Genomic DNA, 19,426 nt, shown 5'->3' on the forward strand with positions numbered 1-19,426 from the left:
AGATAACCTGAGAGAGATAAACCTGGAGAACTTTCAGGTCCCTAAAAACGTTGCTGGTGACATATTTTGGCCCCCACGATGGGGTGTGCAAGGAGAGAGGCAAACTCTGGGAGCCCAGGAGTCTCTGCTCAGGGAACAAGAGGTGGAAATCACGCTGTTCCCTACCTATTCAGGAGCGCCCCCCAAACACCACCCCAACATGCCACGTATCCCTGTAGTTACGGCAGAGCAAGGAGCCCCTTCCCCAGGGATGGGAGAAGCGCCGGAGAGCCCCGCACCGCCCCCGCTCGGCCCCGCCTGGCCGGCGGGCAGCACAAAGCCGAGACGGGGAAAGGAAAAGGGAGAGAAAGTGCAGCTCCTGCCTCCTCCCAGCCCTCCGCCTGGATCTCCCTGCATGAGACAGCGCTGCAAGCGGATCCTGACCGGGGGCAGGGGGTGGAGAGAGGAGGAGGAGGAGGAGGAGGAGGGAGGACGGAGGGAGTGGAGAGAGAGAGAGAGGGAGGGAGGGAAGGAGGGACGAACGGGAGCCTCTCTCCTTCCCTGGGCTGTTTTTTTCAGTTTCCTGTCTCGCATTGTGCTCACAGCGGATATGTGCTGCGCCTACAGGTGTGTCCCCTCCTCGCAGCTTTTCCCCGGCTCCCCGGCGGGGGCTCGGGCTGTCGGGGGGCGGCGGCAGATCGCGGCCGTCATGTGATGATTAATTTCTCTCGGGGCGGCTTCTCTCTCTCTTTCTGTCTCTCTGTCTCTCCCGTCTCTCTGCCTCCTCCTCCCTCTCGGCACTGGCTCCGGGGCCCGCGGGGAGCATGGGCGGCCGCCGGGGGCTGCCGTAACGCCCCTGCCCAGCCCGCTCGGGGCTCCCGCGGGGCTCTCCCGCCGGCGCCTGCACCTGTTGAAGGTAACGCAGCCCCCAGCCCTGCCGCTGCGCCTCGGCGTGGCCACGGATCTCGCCGCGAGGGCTCTCCCCCGTAGCTCGCCAGCCGCTAAATGCGGGCAGAGCGAACTCCCCCCTCTCCGGCTGCGGCTCCGCGGCGCTGCCCGCGCCCAGATGGTTTTGGTTAAGGGGCTCTGGACTCAGAGCGCCTTTGCCGAGCCGCCGCGGGGCTGGGAGGAGGCGCGGGGCGGCGGCTGCTCCCGCCGGAGCTCCCGGAGCGCAGCCCGGCTCCGTGGAGGCTGCTCGCTGCTCCTGGAGCGCAGCCCGGCTCCGCGGGGGCTGCTCGCTGCTCCCGGAGCTCCGGGAGCGCAGCCCCGGTCCGTGGAGGCTGTTCCCGGAGCTCCCGGAGCGCAGCCCCGGTCCGTGGAGGCTGTTCCCGGAGCTCCCGGAGCGCAGCCCCGGTCCGTGGAGGCTGTTCCCGGAGCTCCCGGAGCGCAGCCCCGGTCCGTGGAGGCTGTTCCCGGAGCTCCCGGAGCGCAGCCCCGGTCCGTGGAGGCTGTTCCCGGAGCTCCCGGAGCGCAGCCCCGGTCCGTGGAGGCTGTTCCCGGAGCTCCCGGAGCGCAGCCCCGGTCCGTGGAGGCTGCTCGCTGCTCCCGGAGTTTCGCAATCCCAGCGGCGCCGCCGGGGTCAGCGGCCCTGGTGTCGCGGTTCGCCCCGGCTCCGCCTTCGCCCCCCGCCGGCTTGGGGGGCTGAGCCGGGTTTTGCTTTTTGAACGCGTTTTGTCTTTTTGTGGAGGCAGCTTTAAACTTTCTTTCCAAACTGTTAATTAGGTAGACTGTACTTTTCATGTGTTCCGCGCAGGCGAATGGAGATGCGAGGCTGTGACTCAAGGCGTAGTTATTCATTCGGGAGCTGCGGAACACCTCTGCCTTCCTTGCTGAGCTGGGCTCTACCTGTGACTTGTGACTTTGCCTTCTCCCAGGCTGCGTCTGTCTCGGTGACACCCGGAGACAGAAGGGATCAATAACGATTTGGATCCTTTCTGGGTTAGTCAGGCCCTCGGCTGGATACAAAGAGGAAGCGTATGTTTATCGTGTCTCTGAAATCTCATGGAAAATAGCATTGTTTTTGTTGTCGGGGAATTACAACACGAGGATCCTGTCCCTATCGCTGAGCTCCTCATCGAATGATAATTTGCTTGTGAGGGAACTTGATGCTTTTGTAACTAACGCTGTTACCTTGAATGTGATGATTAGCTTATTGAACAGCAGAGGGAACTCTGAATAGGTAATTCATTCGAGAGAGATACATGCTTATTTTACTGTTTATGTTCTCACTACAATGGAATCTAGAAGGAAGCAAAGGTTGGTAAGTAATAGGCTGCTGGTATGTAACTAGGATTGGCTTCAGCTTGCTTTACCGTTCTTTTCTGAAGGCATCAACCCCAAATCTGGGCTGAAAAATCTCTGGTTTTGTTTTGTGTTGTTTCCAAAGCTTGAAATATGTAACCAGCCTCGCGGGAGCAAGGCTGCGTACAGTGCTGTAGGCAGATCAGCTGGGTGACCCATTCGCTGTGACCTGGGGAGTGGGATAACATACACATGTTGGGCCGACGCTTAATACTTAGCTTGCCTCTTAGGTTGCAAGACAGATCTCACATGCTTGGGTACAGGGGCTTCTGCCTGTGATGGGAAAGCCAGGACAGAGCGTACTTCCAACTGAAACAAAGGGGAGGAAGTCTGCTTCCGAGCCTGGTATGGCTTGTCCTTCTTGCCTTGAATAGTTATGGTTCTGAAGCTTTGGTGGGAACCTGGTCTGTTTACACCTGGAGTTGAAAATTATCTTTCTTAGAATATATTCCTTAAACCAGTACAGCGAGTAGGTGGTGATGGTGTTTGGGAAAGGAGTTTGAATGGTGGCTTCTGGTACCAGAAGCTTTGTAAATGATCTGACGTAAGTGTAAGAAACTGGTCTCAACCCACTGAAATGCATGCTGTGTTTTGTGGTAAAGTGAATACCCAAAACATGCACCTGAAGCTCTGGATGCTTGTGATAGTCTGTTACAACAGTTTTGTTAATCAGACTTTTTAATACTGCAGAATTGTTGACAACATGGGAAGGGTAGCACAGTAAACACGCTTGTGACTCTGACATGCTCCAGGAGCTGAAACATCCAGCTGTTCATCCTGTCCCTTTGCCAGAGGTTACTTTGCCATTCAGCCTTGTTTCCTATCAGACTTGGAATCTGCCAGAGTTTACAGCCTGGCATATAAATGAATGTAAACTGCGTTTTATGGCTGTCATGTTAGACTGTGAGGTTGTGAAGTCCAGTAGTATGAGTCTCCAGTCTCTCTGTCCTGGCAGAGGGATGAAGCAAACAGCTACATCAAGCTGCAGTTGTGAACCAGAGCCTATAAGAACCTATGTTCTTCTGATATGGCAAGCGTGACTAACAAATTACCTCATACTGTGTCTCGGTGGGCAGTGGTAGTGGGGAGGAAGCTCTGCACAAGAAGAGGTTCTGTGACCTTCTCGATAAGTCAGTCACAGCACACAGTTTTGGGTTGCAGAAGGACTTAGGAGAGAGTACACCCAAACAGCCCTCCTCTTTCTCTCCCCCTCCTTCATCCATTCTGGGAATTGACAAGTGAACAAGGTTTTTTTTCTTTCAGACAAGTATTGCTTTGTCTACCTAACTTAAAACCTATTATGTAAAATATTCACACTAAAGGCAGAGCCTTCTTCTGCCTGAAGTTTCCTACAAATGTTGTTGGAAGTGGCATAAAGACTTTAAATACCTTTACAGAACTTGGAGCTATTTGCCTTGCATGCAGAAGCTCCCTAAAAACAAACTGCGTTTTGAAGGGAGATCTCTTCATGAATGCCTGTTAAGGGCAAATAAATTCCAGTGACTTGTTGCTAATGGGTTTGGATTCTAGCTTTGTTTTGAGGAAATGGTTTGCATATTTGTTTATTTTTATGAAGATATGATAGTAAGCATTTGTATTTCTGGAATGGCTCTAATTTGTAACTTTTTATACACTTTTACATTATTTATTGTATGAAGCACTGACTGAAGATATTTATTACACTAGTGTCACATTCTAAATATTGAATTACGATTGTAAAATTAAGGTAACAAGCTTAAATCGGGGTTTGAAACTTTAAGCTCTTGCCAGAAAGCAGTTAATGGCAACGTTAACTGCTAGTAAAGTAATTGCAACCGTTCTTACTGTCATTTTGGTCTCACTTTCCTTCAGTCAGACTGTTCCACAGGGATATAATGAATATTCACCAAAGTAGCTTGGCATTGGCACTTACGCAATTCCTCATCAGATCCAATGTGTTGATGAGCTAATGTGCACTTGATTAAACGTATTTGATTTATGCAAACAAAAACTGTAGGTCCTTCTTGAAGTAAAGTTAGCACCTGCACAGCTGTTAGTGAGATGAGAGTCTAAATAATTAAGATGGAATTAAGTAAACAAACAGCCCCAATGTGGTGTTTCTCCTACCTCTTTGCCTTTATATTTTAATTCAGCTCAGTAGTGGTAATTTATTTTGACTTTTCTTGCAGGTTTTCTCATGCACTCGGGGAAGTTGTGCATGCTTAGCTTGTAGTGGAGGGGTTCTCTTCTGTTTAAGTGGCTGCCATTAGAATTAAATTTAAAAAAAAGACCATTATTAGCTATAGTAAAGCCAGAGGTAATTTGAGTTAGTGGAGTCTAAGAGTTTTGTTTAAGTATGACGCTGGCTCAGACATGACATTTTAGTCTGTTGATCCCTGTTTAAAAAAAGATAACAATACAGCCTGAGTAAATCACTGAGGAGGTGTCTGTTTAAAAAAAAAACTCCAACAATATTTGGTTAGTTTAACTACCTACTTCTTGCTTGGTCAAAACTCCATGTAGACAAAGTGGAAATAAGGCGTTGAAGATGACCATTTTATCTAACCGTCAGTGGCTTGGTGTTACGGTTAGTCTCTCTAACTGTCTACAAAACTGCTCAAGTCTGGTTATAAAAAGAAGCTGCGGAGTCCTTGGCCCTGGAAGCTCCAGAAGATGGATGAAGGAGGGAGAGAATACGTGCTTGCCCATCCCTAAAGCAGCAAAACAGACTCAACAACTGTTCAGGGGACCTTATGGGCGTGGGACTTACTTTCTATAGGCAGATAACAATTTGTTTTTCTGTGAAAATGGAGTGTATCTCAGTTTCTGTCTCTGCAGTGAAGCCTGTGGTAATATGTAACTTTTGGATCTCTGAAAGTTTTTCCCTTCTCGCATGGTTGAGAGAAGACTGACTTGTTGACATAATGTCCAGAAATGCCTGTGCTTAACAAATGATGATTAAAAAAAATCCCAGAGCTAACTTGATGACTAGCCATTGCTTGTTTGCTCAGTCTGAGGCTGCCATACGCAGGGCAGAGTTTGTCCCCACTGATGTGTCAGGAGCTGTGGTCACTAGCCTTGTGCTTGTTGGGACGCCTGGTTTCTCTTTGGAATTTGGTTTGTGGGAGCCAGCGCCGGTGCGGATTGATGATTAGCTCTGTGCTGAGGTCCCCAGGCTTGGGAGCCTCAGCAGTCGTCAGAGGACAGAGTCCATTTAGGGCCTTTGGAGTCATTTCCAACCTTGCCCCACCTTTATGGTTAGCTTTCAAGTTTCTGCCTTTCAGGGTTCGTTTTCTACGTACTCTCTTCTACCGCCTGCCCTTGGGCAGATAGCCTTGCAATTTTGCAAACAAGTGAAATTAGTAGTTTTGATTCATTCAATTGAAGTGTGTTGTCTTCAAATAGTTATCTGATTAAAACCTTATTTCTAGTATTTTACTTGCTTTTCTTGTTAATTAGCACCACCAATTTAAGGCTGGGCTGAAAAACAGGGACATTTTGGTAATATGTAGTAAATATATTTTGTATTCCTTGACAGTCAGTTTTGTTTATGTGGCAGATACGTCTGTCTGTCTGTCTGGTTTAAAAGTCTGCTCAGTCCTACGGCAAAGCAGGAAGCTGTGGAGAAGCTTTGCTCTTAAGCTGCCCTTCCCCGCCTTCTGTGCTGGGCCTGCATAGGTAGACCTGTTGGAGTGCCCCAGTTAAATAGTAGGAACTGCCTGTGATCAACATGACTTTCAGTAAAAATGCATGGGATTTTTAGCACTTCAGCTGAATTGTTACAGGACTTAAGCTTTTAGAACAAGGTATGTTCATGCTTATTGCTTGAATAGACCTGACTGGTATATTTCTAGTTAAGCTGGATTAGGTCTATGTGTTGATTTGGATTGAAGGAAGCTCTCATAAACCTGACACTAATCTTCCTGTGTCTACAGGGATCTTTAGGATGATAGCTGAGTCTCTTGGAGAAGTAATGCAGAAATCAAGATTTCTCACATTTCAAGCTTAACCTTCTAATTAAGCTAATTGACTGTTTTAAATACATAGAAATTTCAGGAATGGACTCCCCAAACCTTTTTCCTCTGGGCTTTTGTTGTCTTATGGATAGCTTTAAGAAGAGGTGGTACTCCTTTCTGATGGAGTTATGTAGGAGATGTATATAAAGAAGCTCTAGCACTTGCATTCCTAGTTGCATCACTGTTTGGAGTTTATGAAGGACCAGTTCTTTAACCAGTGTCTGCCCACCGGGATACGACTGAGTAGATAAACCTGTTCAATCACAGGAAGAAAGCAAAGGGCAGAAACAATAGAACACACTGATTTGGTAAAAAGGTTACAAGGAAATACAAGATGAGATCTCCCATCCTGAATCAGGACAATTTAAATATCTTTTGCTTGGACTTAGCCTAGACATACAAGGCAAAGAAAAGCTTCTTTCCTGAAGATACATGGTCCTTGGAATAGTTCATAATAGTAGGCTGTGGTTTCCTTCAGCTTGTAATAGTCCTTTCCCTTTAGTGGATCTGGTTATGCTTATTGCAATTGGAAGTACAAAATATGTGGCTTCTCTCTCAAATGCATCAGAAGACTGTTAATATGTCTTTTCTTAATATGTTGCCACAACATATGTTGGACTTGCATGCTAAACCTAGAAAAGCAAACAGGTAACTTCGGAGATATTTATTTTTCCTCTCAAATGTACTAAATGGCAGATGTTTTGTTTGAAAGACTTTTATGCAGGCAGAGGACTTATGTCTTTGTAAGTACTTTGAAGAAGTTTTTGAAGTCAATAACTCTATAACCATGAACCTGACTTCATGACTAGAAATATATATTTGCTATGTGTAAATATATATTCCTAGTTGTTGTAGGTGTTCTCTCCTGTCCACCCAGCCTACTGAGATGAAAACCCAAGACTTCACTTGCCTTGGCAACCCCGTAGTACTAAATGTTGGTACGAGTTAGTCCATTGGATAAAGCTCTAGAGAGTTGATGTTTCTTTTTATTAACAGATGGCTTCTTCATTTGACACTTAGCTAGAGAAAGATCTGCAAGCATTTCACAGTCCGTTATGCATTTAATTCAGTGTTCAATAGCATTTGTGAAAATGCAGGGCAGTACCTTTTTTTTTTTTCCTTTCTTTTTGTTTTGGTTGGTTTGGTTTAGGGTTTGGTGGTTTTTTTTTTTTTTTGGTTGGTTGGTTGAGTTTTTTTTGTGGAGACTTGTCATTCACAGCTTAGGTTCGGGGGAGCCTCCAAGTCCTGCAGATTCTGAACCATCTCCCTTGGCTATTGATTGTAGGCCAGACAAGTCCTTGGGCTCTTCCTGAAAATGCTGAGAAAACCAGAATTATCTCTAAGAATTTTGTCCCTATTCATTGCTGCTTGTTCAGATTTGTATCTCATTTCTAACATGAGCATTCTATGCTCCCGACTTGCACCTGTTGGTCCCTTTTAAGTCGTCTTATGACTGTATTAAAGGGTTTTTGTTGCAGTTCATTTTGTTTTCCTTAAAGATGATCAAGTAAGCTGTCAGTTGTCTTTGTGGCATATCAGAAGGATTGAATCTTTAAAAATCTGTTTATAGATAATGCTTCTTTCCTCTGTAGATGCAATTGTTTTTGCGAGACTGCTCTGTATGTTTGCTGGTTTTCAACATCTTTTTTTTGAGCATCTGCCTTGGGACTGGGTGCAGTATTTCATTGTTTTTCATTCCTGTTACGTACCCCACCCCACTTCATTCAGTTTTGCCATTCACTGTCCTGTCTTTCCATGAACCCCATTAGACCTTTTAATAACAACAGAAGCTCCGAGTGTGATACTTAGTTGTGAGGCAATGATGACCTCTGCATCCCTTTTGGTTTCTGTGCTTCTTAAGGTCATGGTCCTCTGATCTGCAAACCTTACCTGCATTCCTTGTTCCTGGATACATATATTTGCATTCAAATGTCTTAGGGCTGTTTTCGTTGGAATGAACCCAGCCTGACAAGTAATTGATATGACTACGTGATTTCCTTTCTCTTTTTATTTGTTTTCTATTTTATTTATTTTTTATTAAACCAGTGTAATCCATTAACTTTGCCACCAAGGACATACTTATTATCGTATGGCTAATAGAGCAGTTGGGTAATACAGGCAAACTGCAAAAGTAGCATTTAAGTTTCACAGTGATGTTACTTAGTAATAACAATTTTTTTGAGATCTTTCAGTTAACTTATTTTCAATCAATTTGCCCTATAATTTTGATATCCTGTTTTAGAAATCTTGTTGGTTTGATGTTTATTGACTGTTATGAGAAATCTTTAAGCCTTCAGTTGCTGAATTCAGTGAAAAATCATCAGACTTCTCCTTTCTTACTCTTTTCCCTTTAGCACTTATGAAACTGAAGAATTTTCTATGATGTTTTGGGAGACCAGCTCCAAAATTATTCTTTGCTTAGGATACCCGTAAACCCACTGATCAAGCTATTTCTCTTTGCTTCTGCAGTTGCTCAGTCCAATCTCATACATCTGAAACATCTTTTCTGCCTCTCTCCCAACAGGAATAAGTACACGTCGAAGGGCACTTCATCCTGGAAGCTATTTGCACAGAAGCCTGAGCCCCAAGAACTCGTTTTCACCAGTGCCTGTTGTGCTGCTCAGGTGGGCTAAGAACTGATTTAGATTTTGTAGTTTTGGGTTTTTTTTAACCTCCCTTTCTTTTTCCAAAGTGTTGTGTTGCTTGTTGAGAAGGAGGAGGTCCTCTTGTAGAGCACTGCAGTGCGGTTGGCTTGATGCACTGAGACAAGAGGTGGCTGTATGGGGCTTTGAATTACTGCGGCCTCAAATGTAGTGCAATAATCTTACATGAAAATGTATTTACTTTGTAATTGTCCTGGATACTGTCTGATTTAATAGTGATTTTTATGCATATTTTTATACCTCCTGGACCTGTAGTGTAGAATGACATTAAGCAATTTGGGCCTGTGAATCATCTCCAAGGTAACTTAGTTATCAAAACATAGTGTCTCAGTTGCTCAGAGTAACACTTTCCACTTCTCTAATTGCACTTTTGCAATCTGTGTTCCTTATACAGTTGCTGTTCAAATTATTGTGTACAGGTGTACTTGGTAAGGACATTGCAATTTACTTTTCCCAGTTGTAGCAATTAGTTATTATCTTTTCATTTTGATCCTGTGGCCTGTAAAATAAGTGAGTAAATGTAAACAGCATCCTTGAAACTAAACTCTTCATGGTATTTTCTCCTACTGATAATTTCAGGAGGCAGACTGCGTTTTCTCTTGTCTGTGCTATAATTAATCTACTTGAATTATGCTTGAATGAGAACTCTGATATTGGAACGGGGTTTAGCAGCCTTGGAAGTGAGAGGTCTTTGAATGAGGCAGCACTGTAGAGTTCCTGTATGTTATTACTTTGCTTGCTGGTTAAAGAAGAGACTGGTAAATTTGTCACCAGGAATGGCTGCCTACTTTTTTCATTTCCGTCCCTCTCACAGACCGTTCACATCTTCAGTGTACATTAGCTTGACAAGGCCAGGTTGTTTGCTACTGTGTCTCTGTCCCAAACTGATATGCTCCTACACCATGCTAATAGTTCAATGACATCAGTCAGACAAAACAGGCGTACCTAGTGGAATACAAAAAGTCTGGTTTGATTTGTTTGTAGGTTTGGTGTCCAGAGTGCCATCTTCGTGATCTACTGTATGCAGTGGGGTCCTGTAGGTTTCTTGACTGGGGACTTCATAGAGTCTAGTTTTGCTTCTGCCTTAGCAAGTAATAGAATTTCTCTCTTGATTTGTTTGTTTGAAATGCCTCTTTTTGGGGAATTTTGAGGAATTTATAGATGAAAACTACAAATTGATGATTTTTTTATCACATATAAGTAGATTAAGTGGATGCTGTGGCATTTCTTCTTGACTAGGACAGATAGGGACCTGCTAACTCTATTAGCAATAGATTTCCTGGCTTGAGGAAGCGTTCTACAAAGCACTTTTACATCAGGCTCTCCATACCCCCAAGATGACTTGGCACAGGGGGGTGTATTTCTGTTCTAAGTGGGTTAGTGGCATGTATAGACCATCATTCAACTGTATGAAGTCTTTGGTGGCAGCTCTGTTGTCAGTAGTTCCTACCATCACTGGCTAGAAGCTCTTTGGTTGTGCTACCAGTTGTGGTACTGTTTTGTTGAGCTGTGCTGTGAACTGGACAGAATTTAGCACAATGCTATGTTTATATGTAGTTGTTATATGGCTTTGAAAAAAAAAATTTAGGAGTTTCACTGCATCTCTGATGTGTTTCATATCATGGCCTTGGCAAACACATGTTATTTTGCAATGTTGGATTGAGAAGCTGGAAGGGCAAAAAACAAAAAGAGGATTCAAGACTTGCTTGCCAAATTCTTTGTGTTATCAAGCCCTGTCTGTGTCTGTAGCTCACTTCCTTTCCTGCCCATCCCCTCCTGGGTGGCCCTGTTAGTCTGGGAAGAGAAGGCTTTTGCGAACAAAGTTAGGGCCTTGAGCTTGTGCTTTCGATAGCAGCAGTGCTCCTGTGTAACTTCACTGCCATTGGGAATAATATGAGGTGGCTTTAAATTGAATACAGACGTTTTGCATAGAACTGGCTGATGCCTTTATTCTCTATGGGTGCTCTAAATATCGTGTTTGTCTGTACTTTGTGGGGAGCTTTCAAAGCACCCGCTGGTTTTCTTTCTCAGCTAATGACCTCCTGTGCGCTGCTAGTGCACTGCATAGTGTTAACCACGCATACTGTAATTTCCTTTTCCCTCTTAGCTCACTTTGGAAGACTTTGCTCTTGAATCTTGTAAATGGGGTGATAATTTCAAAGCAAACAACTTCCAGTCCTTTCTTGCCAACTTTTGCCCACAAGGTATGCAAAGTAAACAGAGCAATTGGGAAATAAGTTATGTACCTTCTCTCCTAGTGCAAGGCATCCCAGAATGGTTCGTAGCTCTTTTTAAAGTAATGAATACCACGAGAGAATGAGATTGGTACACCCAAGTTGCATTCTAATGTGTGGAGCCACTGCACAGACTGTTCATATTCTTAAGAAGCTTTAGGAAAACCTTGTAAAATGCAAGGCTTTTAAAAATAACCCGTGTTCATGTATTGAATGTAAAGGTGTTTTATTACTTGCAGTAGAGAAAGAACATCAAAATATCAAGGATAGGTAAAAGAAGTCTAGATAATTTTCTTCACATTTAAAAAATAACTTTGAAGCAGACTTTACCTAAATATAAGGATTCTTGCTTACGTTAGGCTCTTGGAGGAAACTTAGAAATATTTCTAGGTGCTACCATGATGTTTATAGGTTTGGTTTGGAAATATCGGTCTGGATGCTGGAATGGTGGGTACACAGCAGTCACAGGCTCCGATACCTGTAATAGGATGTGCGGATACCACCATGGTGTATTTATTCAAAGTGACAAGTGTAGGCATTTATTAAAAATGTGGCTTTAAGAAGTTGACAAAGAAATGGTTAATGCTTAATATATTTAGCTTCAGCCTAGTTATTGAACAGTCTTTGCCAATTGAGCAATAGGAAAATTTGTTAAATGTGAAAAATAGACCTAAGGTTATCGACCCTGAGGCTCAGCTACAAGTGGATCGTGTAGCTGTAAAGAGGAATAACCATTATATGTTCTCCTACAAACGAGAGAGGGCAGGTCCCGAGTGTACAAGGCTTGCAGGAATTCAGATCAACAGTAGAGTTATAATCTAATGAGGCCGTGAACACAAGCTCAACTTTGATTTCAAGCTCATGCGTGTGGCAGCACAAATAGAAAGCTGAAGTTCCCCCTTCCCCATCCCAAAAGAAGACCTTTCATTAGCAATTTTACTCCCTTGGCATGCCTTAAAGGGCAGTATTGTAATAACCCATAGTGCTTTTCCTTGTCACAGTTCTAACCACTTCATGAAAGTAGCTGTATGCATGGAGTGCTCTACTTTCCTTTTCAGAAATAGGATCTCTATTAGAAAAAGAATAATTATATATATAAAAATATAAAATTATATGTATGATATATAATATCTATTATCTATTTTATAGTTACAATTATTGTGTTTTTAAAATAAAGTATGCTCTTGTGAAAACTTTCCCTTCATGTTTCCCAAGTGAAGGTCTTGAAATTTGCTGAAGGTAGGGTTTTTTAAATAGGAATTCCTTGAGTACCATAAATGTTAACTGAAAACACCTGAAAGAATGTAACATTTCTGTCTTCTGGAATATTTCAGTTGTACTTGTGCCAAATGCAGAGCGGAGGACTCGTCTGCAAGGGCCTCGTTTGGCTGTACTTGTAGTCCCACGAATGCATGAGACTATTCTTTTTAATGCAGATGTAATATTAACCTCTTCTTTTTGGCTGAAAGGAGAGTAAATATTACAATTGGAGTAAATTTTGTATCTATATATAAATATATATTTATTAGCCACAAGGTAGGGGCGATGTGTTCCTGGAATAATTAATTTTTATGTAGTTGTACTTCAGTAAAGCATACATCAAACATCCCAAATCACACAATAGCTTTTTCTACTATTTAGTTCAAAGAAATCTCACCTCAGTTGACACTTTTTTGTATTTTCCCTGAGTGAAATTATGAATACCCTCTTTATAAGCCTAAGAGAGATCAGCCTTCTGCTTAGCCTATCACTCATGGAGCAGGCACTGCTTTATGAGATTTGATTTGGCATCTGCTTTTTACCTGTGAATCCTTTATGATGTTAAATCCATCCAGGTAAATACAATTGCAAATGTGGTGCAGATTGTACCAAAGCCAGGAGATCAGCAGTCTGGAAGCTTTGTGGCTCAGCTACAAATCATCAGAGTAACCTTCTTTTCAGTACATACGCATTATCATCCTTTGCCCATCTTACTGGGAAGAATAGTCAGTGGTAGTCAGCAGAATGGGTTGTACCTTCTAGGCTTGCCTTGTGCAAAGATCAGCAAACAGGTAGGAATCCAGACTTTGATTTACTTTTTGTCCTCCAAGTGGCTGTTTGAATAGTTTTCCTCTTGCTCCGTGGTCTGACAGAAGGCAATGTCTTACCTACTTCTCTGTCAGTTAAAATAGCTCTTTTTTTGTGTGTGTGTGTGTGTGTGTGTGTGATCTAAAGATGGCTTTTTTTTTTCCCCTTCGGACTGTATATGTGAAGTATAGTGGTGACAGTATGTTTATTTTTCATCCTTTCATCTGGAGAAACCTGGCAGCAGATTGAGTGATGGGAAGGTTGGCTAATGGGAGCAATCCTTGCAGCTGTTTCATATTACTTGGGTCTTTGAAGACAGAGTTAAAAATGTCTAGGTGACATCTAACTTGGGTTTTATCTCTTTGGTGTGATGAGGCTGTACAAGTGAAAGTTTTGAGACTGCTGTAATAATTTTCCTGTTTCTAATATTAGCTATAAATATCTGTGGTCTGCTTAAGTAAGATGGACCCGTGTACTGAATAGCTGACTGCAAGAAAATCAAATTGCTGTCCTCAAGTGAGCAGTAAAGCAAAATCAAAACATTCAGAAAAGATGAATTAAGTGAAGGTGGGGAGATGGAGTACACCAAACCTCAAGCCACCTGTGGACAGAGGATACTCAAGAGAGAAGGTTGCTTTTGCCTTTTGATTTAAAAGAAAGGGGAATTTGATCCCTTGTAAAGATGGAAGAAGCATGCAGCTGCCTCATCTTCCCATTTGGGAGCTGTTCTTCATAGTCAGGTCTCTTTCAGGAGAGGAGGTGGCTACCATTTTACAGGAGAGCAGAGTGAAGGATGGGGCTGTACTTATTTGTCCAGGATCAGAACTGACCCCTGAAGGGTCTTCTGGCTGAAGAATGACCCTCAGGTGGTAGTTTGGATCTATATTGTATGTAAATTGTATAACTTCAACTAAAGAGAACACATTAAGATTACATGCATATTTATGCAAGAAAATTAAATTGTGAATCTGCACAATGGGTCCAGTCAAAATAAAACATCGCCACATCAATTGTGAGCAGAGGTGTGCAAAGGAAATCCTTCACCAACATTCCTCAGGAGCACTGCAAGTGCTTCGCTGTTCCTGGAGTGCAAAATCATCCTTTCCTCCTAAAGAGCATCCAAATGCTTTTAATATTGACTGGGAGATTAAAATAGCCCCAACAACCAAGTGTACAGCTTGGATCCTATTACTATATTGAGTAGCTATTAATATGGCTGCAGTGGGAGATGTGCTGGGAAAGGAAGCGTAGCTGCCTATAGCTGCAAACTCATGAGCTGCTAAAGTTTTAAAGTGCTTCTTCTGCTTCCTCCCACGTCAATACTACCTGCCATCCTCTATTTGTATTTTGTACGTTGACTTGGGAAAAGATTTGATTTGATGCTACAGCACAGCTTGAGGAACCGTCTGTACAGAATATTAATATCTGATCTTGTTTCATTAATATCAATTTTGGACGTGCTTTCTGGGGGGGAATAATATTGTTTTTAACAGCAATATTGTACAGATTCCTAGACCGAATGCACCAGCTGGTGCAGGAGACAAGAAATGAGCTTCCTTACAGAGAGGGAATGTGATAGTGGAAGTCGTGGAAGCACGAGAAGGCTTTAGACACTGAGTGGGATGCCTTGTGTTCACAGAGGGGTCTGGCAAAGGTAAGGCAGGAAACCTGCTGGTCTTGACCGTGCTCTCTCCTTGCTTTCTGACATTGCTGCTCACCTCAGGTTCTTTGTCCTGATCAAACCTCATCTCTCTTGTTAGCTAGAGTTTATCTTTCATTCCAAGTAGCAAAATTTCAGCCAGGCTGCATTTCTGGGCTGGCTTCTGGCCGTTTAACCAACTCCCTGTATCTGCCTAAAGGAGAATTGGTTGTATGACTACTTGCTGGAGCAGATATTGCAATGGCCTCATCATCAGTAGTCATTATATTTTTTTAATTTTTTTTTTTTTTAAGTAGTTTAGATATATAGACTTGGAAGAAGTGAATGAACCATATTCTTCTTTCTTTCTCCACTCTTTCTATGATGTAAAATGGCACAATTATGTAGCACTGTCTTGTTTTACAAATGTCTCTATGCGTGACAATTAATGTGCTTCCAAAAAAAGCCTTAAAACCAAAAGACTGCAGTGTTTGCTACAGTAAGTTAGGCCTATGATATTCTATCCTCTGAGAAATATTCCTGCATAACATCTAGTTATCCAGTTCATCAACATGCATAGTTTCTTCCACTACTCCTGGCTTTGAAATGAGATTGGATTTTGTGAAGATGTCTACGGAGGAGTTTTATGTATTGAGCCATACGAAAAGAAAAGGTTAAAAATTGTTGTTGCAGCAGCAGTGGAAAGCTATGACATAAACGTTCACTGCTTTAAAATATGAAAAATGGTGTCTTTTAAATATCAAAGGGATTAGTATTAATCCAGCACTTGTGATTTTCTTAAATCGTGTTATTTGCATAATAATACTCACCACCTGCTATATCTTCAAAGCACTTTTCAGACATTAACTAATTGATCTTTGTAACACCCCTGTGATGTAAAGACCTGTTATTATCCCCACTCTGCAGATGTGGAAATCAAGACCCAGGGTAGTTGAAGGAACTTGTTGGGCACAGGGCTGAAACAGTGGCATCATGGGCACCAGATCCCTATTGTCAAATCCTCCGGCAGTTCCCACTCACAACACTTCCAGGAGCAGCTGTTCTTTCTTCTTGCCTGTCTGTATTTAAGAACAAAAAAAGTAATGGAGTTATTTCTTTGTGTCTTTGGAGAGATACTGTTGTGGAGCGTTTATTTGTTTTGATTTTAAAGTTTTTTTGCCAAGTGATTCTTCTCCTATTTTTAGTTGCCCTATAGTCATACATAAGATAGAAAAGCTTCATACAGCTTATTGTCTGTGTGGACCACAGTGATACTGGTTGAGAGCTTTTAACATGTTTTTCTTTGTTCAGGACTCAGTCTTGCTGTTAGGAGCCTTTTTGTCAAATCTGCCCTGGCACATCAGCATAAGAAAGAACTAAAATGGGAAGTGACAGGGCAAGTTGCATTCAGTTTTACTATTTCAATACCTGTTCCCACCCCATGCTGGCAATGAGCGATGGTGCCCAGGTGGCTGCCAAAACAGCAACTAAGGTCCACAACTGAGGGATGCCTGGGTGGTGGGAGGTTGAGGAAGTGCTGCGGCTGGCATTCACTGTGTTCCCTCCCTGCAGGACATCTGCCTCCACATTTTCCTTTGCCATGTATCCGAGGAAGCCATGGATGTGTGTTGTCCCAGCCCTTAGTTATTTGGGTGACATGCAAGTGACATGCAAGTCCTTCTGACCTCCACCACTGTTGCCTTTAGAGCAGGGCTTAATATAAGGGCAGATGGGCCTTGGTGTCGTGCACCTGGAGCAAAAATAAGGCAAAAATGATGGGCAGGTGGGTGTCACACAGGAGTCAAAGAATAAACGTTAGAAACTCTTTCATGGGTGATAATCTGAGGGAGAGTTTAAAATGGAGTATTAAAAAAAATATATTACAGTCCCTTTAATCTGGCACTGTCACTTTAATGCTTAGTGCAAGGGCTTAATTTTAAAGTGTATGGATTTGTTTTTACAGATGTTTCAGACACATTATCTCCAAGCATGAAAATAAATCTTGGTAGCGGAGCACTCAGAACCCATCAGCACAGGTTCACTAAGCCATAGGAAAAGCTTGTGTCATACCAGATTTCAGGAGATGATTTCAGATAACCTATGGTTTCCCAAGGGCAGTGCCTGGGCCCTCACAAGGGCTGCGGTGACAGCAAAGTGGCTGATGATGTCAACAAGTTAGGGAAACGACTGTATATATTTGCTTTAGTTATTTGACTAAGCAGAGGGCTGGGGGAGGTGAGGAGGGAGAACACAAGTCACTCTGAATTCCTTAGTACTCCAGCTGGGACAGATGGGCTGTAATCTCTCTACGTGATACAAATTACAGGCTTTCCAGACAGTCAGATGCTTGTGGGTTGTTGGCTTCTTTTCACTCCCTTGAACAGCATTTCCATACAGCCAATGTAGTCTCAGCGCAGAACAGACCAGGCTTCAGGTGAGAGCATTGCTTGTCCCGTGAAGTGTGCTCTCCATGTTTTATGACATCTTCGGGTGGAAGGGGTGAAACCAAGGAGTCCCTGTATAAAACACTGTTCAGAGAGGGAAGAGTTACAACAGAGAGGGAAGAGTTACAACAGAGAGGATGTGAGAAGGGAGGAGAGAGGGAAAAGCCCTGGTCATGCTCCAGGTGATGCTTGACAGTCAGAGAAGCTCTCCAGTGCTGATTTGTCTGGTAATGATGTATTTGAAGATGGAGAACTAGAATAAAGGATAGATCACTTAGAAAGCGGTAGGGCTGGAAGCATGGGGCAGAGCACAGAGGGTGGCAGCTAGTTAGGGTCTGGGGCTGAGCTCTACTCATGGGAAGGCGTCGTACCAGCCCGCTGTGCTCCCCTTTTGGGTTAGTGTGTGGCACTCGGGAGAAGGGTTTGGGTGTGGGGTCTTCAGGGCTCCCAGCAGCCATCGCAGTGCTGCTCTGCCTCCTTCCCCACCAGAGGACAGGTTAGCCCTTATGTTGATGGGAGCTGGCTGCTGATGGTCTCAAGGGGAAGTTGCCATGCTGTATCAAGTTGGGTTGGGGTTTTTTTGGTGTCTGAGGGTGCGATGGCTTGAGCAGTTACCTCAGTGTCAGCTCTTATGCTCAGGAAGTGCCTGAGGGAAGAAACAACTGCAGCTGACTGTGGTGTTCCTGAGGGTGGTAGAAAAGCAAAGGTTGAGCTTCCCTTTATCATGCTCAGCAAATGACTTCTGGCCTTTGAAGGGGCCAGAGCTCATCCTCCCTTTCCTGCTTTTGCTGCTGAGGGTAAACGTGGACCGTAAGATCATGTCAGAATTACAGCATGGACAGTGATGGCTTCCAAAACGTCAAATAGGAGCATGCTCTGTCTCTTGAAATTGTTTCTTTTTGATCTGAAACTACTGAAGTGTGAAGTTTCTCTGTACAACCCATGGTAGATGTAACGAAAGGAGTCTGTAGAAGACTTATTTTGACATACCTGTGATCAGGGCAAAAAGCTTTTAAACTCAAATCCATAATGTTTCTGCCCCTCTCCCCTTTAAAGTAATCAAAGGAATAAAAATATTTTGCCACTCCAACTTGTGTTGGAGACTTGGGATTAATTTTTTAAGCTTGATGTTTATGAAGGATGCAGAGCTGTCTGCAGCGATGAATGACAATCCTATTTGTCCAGCTGAAGCTTCTCCATACCAGCCCATCAGAGGGCCTCACTTGTGAACTGCAGACCACATCAGATGCAATTTATTCCTGGCCTTTGGATCAGCCAGTGCAAATTTGATTTTATTTTTTCTTACTGTGTATACATAGTTATGGGACTGAGAAAACCTGGGCACCTATCAAGTAGTGATTATCAAAAGAATTATCAAACTGTGGGAGAGTTCTCTGCAAACTCAGTTTATTTAAAAGAGCATTTAAAATAATAGAAAACAGTTCTGGAGAGGGATCTGAAGAGGCCTTATACAGAGTCCATCCTCTGTCATAAGGCAGAATGAGCTGTGGTAAACTGTTCCTTACAGATGCTTGTTAAACTTCTCCAGACCTCTGACAAGAATGACTTTGTAGCTATCTGTTCCTCTGCTCAATTATTATTACTGTTAAGTTTTTCCTGATGTTTATCCTGGAACTCCTGAGTGCCATTAAGGTCTCTTGTCTTTAATAGACATGTTGTGTAGTTCATTCTCTTCCTCTGTGAATAATTCCTCTCTATTTGTGTACTCAATAAAAGCTAAATCACTTGACAATAATGGGGAACCACGAGAAAGCAAGCTTTTGAACTGTTCAAAGTTCTCTTCAGAAATAACCTTGCTTGGGCAATTTATACAGCCTTGAACTTGTTTTTGAGCTGACTGTATAGACTCTGTAACTGTCTAGGTTTGTTTAGTAAACTTTTTAAAACCTCTCACCTTTTAAAAAACAATTGTTTCCAGACTGAGGTAATAAATAGAGTTCTGTGCCTCTTGTTTAACTTTGCTGTGAACAAAAATGCTAGTGTCTTCATTCAAGGGCCTGCCTTGCTTTGTACCAGCTGATTTACAATACAATGAGTAAATGTAGTAGCAGCCTGGAACAAAGGAGAGCCTGTTTATCCAAAC

At 43.1% G+C, this 19,426-nt stretch overlaps 1 protein-coding gene across 7 annotated transcripts in view; it reads left to right on the forward strand.

The window, feature by feature from the left end:
- The first annotated feature begins 497 nt into the window (after positions 1 to 497).
- The window catches only part of PLXNB2 (plexin B2), a 261,938-nt gene continuing 243,009 nt past the window's right edge, over positions 498 to 19,426 (forward strand). For 3 of the 7 annotated variants that reach the window (XM_054073394.1, XM_054073372.1, XM_054073403.1), the window contains exons 1-2: positions 500 to 606; positions 8,800 to 8,899. The gene's annotated coding sequence lies outside the window, so the exon portion shown is untranslated. Of the gene's footprint in view, positions 607 to 739; positions 896 to 2,220; positions 2,240 to 8,799; positions 8,900 to 19,426 lie in introns of those variants that run through there. The other 4 variants (XM_054073379.1, XM_054073413.1, XM_054073420.1 and 1 more) reach the window with 3 other exon arrangements.

This window comes from Cuculus canorus, chromosome 1, assembly GCF_017976375.1.
Source record: "Cuculus canorus isolate bCucCan1 chromosome 1, bCucCan1.pri, whole genome shotgun sequence".
Taxonomy (NCBI): domain Eukaryota; kingdom Metazoa; phylum Chordata; class Aves; order Cuculiformes; family Cuculidae; genus Cuculus; species Cuculus canorus.